The sequence below is a fragment of the Nannospalax galili genome, unplaced genomic scaffold (assembly GCF_000622305.1).
Source record: "Nannospalax galili isolate Female #2095 unplaced genomic scaffold, S.galili_v1.0 scaffold521, whole genome shotgun sequence".
Lineage (NCBI taxonomy): Eukaryota > Metazoa > Chordata > Mammalia > Rodentia > Spalacidae > Nannospalax > Nannospalax galili.
Window position 1 is genome coordinate 804002 of NW_008344634.1, and position 2325 is coordinate 806326.

Consider the following 2325-nt stretch of genomic DNA (forward strand, 5'->3'; position numbering starts at 1 on the left):
TGCAAGTTATGCAATTTGGGAATCTTTTAAATAGACCCACAGAAGGGGTACCCCAGTTGCCTCACCCTGCATCCCTGTTCAGCATGGAAGAAGCCAGAGCAGACTGCATCCCGATTCCCTACCCTCGCAAGTTGGGTAACCTCTTCAGAGGATGGTGTGATAAGAATAGGAGGTAGGAATTGGCTAGGTACTTAGGGTAAAAAGGCCATAAAGAAAAGTAGGCAGTTTACCCCGGGCCGTGCTGAATGGGTCCCACATTGCTTTTGGTCTCTCCCTGAGCTGGCCTAGCAATGATGGCTGTGGTGGAGACCCTGAACCCCAAGGCTGAGGTGGCCCAGGCGCACGCGGCACTGGCTGTGAATATCAGTGTGGCCCAGGGCCCACAGGACATGCTGAGGATCAACTTGGGGCCTAAGGACACCATGAAGATGCTTGTTTCTGGTGCTGGAGAAATCAAATGTACTAAAGATGGGACCGTCCTGCTTCACAAAATGAAAATTCAACTCCCAACAGCCTCTTTAATAGCAAAAGTGGCCACAGCCCAGGATGACATAACTGGTGATGGTACTACTTCCAACGTCCTTATCATTGGGGAGCTGCTGAAACAGGCAGACCTCTACATCTCTGAGGGTCTTAAGACTTTGAAGCTGTAAAGGAAAAGGACCTCCAGCTTTTGGAATAAATTAAACAGAGAAATGGACAGAGAAACACTTATCGACAAGGCCAGAACATCTCTACTAACTAAAGTTTATGCTGAGCTTGCAGATGTCTTAACAGAGGCTGTAGTGGACTCCATTTTGGCCATTAAGAGAAAAGATGAGCCCATTGACCTCTTCATGGTTGAACTCATGGAGACGAAGCATAAGTCTGAAACTGATACAAGATTAATCCAAGGGTTAGTTTTGGATTATGGAGCATGCCATCCTGATAAGAAGAAGAGAGCAGAAAATGCATACAACCACACAAGCAACGTTTCCTTAGAATATGAGAAAACAGAAGTGAATTCTGGGTTTTTTTTTACAAGAGTGCAGAAGAGAGAAAAACTAGTAAAAGCAGAATGAAAATTCATTGAAGACAGAGTTTTAAAAAATAATAGAATTGAACAAAAAAGTCTGTGGTTTTTCAGATAAAGGATTTGTTGTTATTAATCAAAATAGAATTGACCCATTTTCTTTAGATGCCCTTGCAAAAGAAGGCATAATAGTTTGCGCAGAGCAAAGAGGAGAAATATGGAGAGGATGACTCTTGCTTGTGGTGGGGTAGCTCTGAATTCCTTTGATGACCTGAATCCTGACTGTCTGGGACATGCAGGGCTTGTATATGAGTATATACTGGGAGAAAAGAAGTTCACCTTCATTGAGAAATGTAACAATCCCCATTCTGTTACATTACTGGTCAAAGGACCAAATAAGCACACACTGACTCAAATCAAGGATGCAATAAGAGATGGCTTGAGAGCTGTCAAAAATGCTATTGATGACTGTGTTGTCCCAGATGGTGGTGCTGTAGAAGTGGTCATGGCAGAAGCCCTGATTAAATGCAAGCCCAGTGTGAAGGGCAGGGCTCAACTTGGAGTCCAGGTATTTGTAGATGCCTTGCTGATTATCCCCAAGGCTCTTGCCCAGATTCTAGTTTTGACCTTCAGGAAACATTAACGTTCAAGACGAACATTCAGAATCGGGCCAGCTTTTCGGTGTGGATTTGAGCACAGGTGAGCCAATGGTAGCAGCAGAAATAGGCGTATGGGGTAACTACTGTGTGAAGAAACAGCTTCTTCACTCCTGCACTGTCATTGCCACCAACATTCTCCTGGTAGATGAGATCATGAGAGCTGGAATGGCATCTTTGAAAGGCTCAACTGTCCCTTTTATGTGAATCTGGAAGGCTACAGAATGATGCAGGGGAAAAATGCTGAGTTTTGTCTAGGATTCAAGCAATTTTCAAAGGAATTTCCTTTTCCCATATGAAGAAAGGAAAGGACACGTGGCACTATTTCAAATTACTATACTGTAAAATCATAATTACAATATTTTTATTATACTGTGTACACACATAAAGCAGGACCTCTTTACTGAACAAGATATCTTAGCTGCGGTGTTACAAAATTACCTGTTTAGATGAGCATGTTGTCTACTTTGTTCCTTAAATGTTTGAAAAATTCTGGTGGCTTAACGTTCCTAAGCTGGGCAAGGTGGTATATGCCTGTAATCACAGCATTTGGGAAGTAAAGTCAGGAAGACAAAGTTTGAAGACAATTTGGGCTACATGAGAACAAAAAGATTGAAATAATTCCATGTGTTCTATCAGACCACAATGCAATAAAGC

The 2325-nt window shown here is 42.7% G+C and overlaps 1 pseudogene across 1 annotated transcript; it reads left to right on the plus strand.

Moving 5' to 3' along the window:
- Nucleotides 1-293: 293 nt before the first annotated feature.
- LOC103740304 lies at nt 294-1875 on the plus strand (annotated as a pseudogene). Its single transcript, XR_001872616.1, has one exon. The product of XR_001872616.1 is annotated as a T-complex protein 1 subunit zeta pseudogene (transcript).
- Nucleotides 1876-2325: the final 450 nt, after the last annotated feature.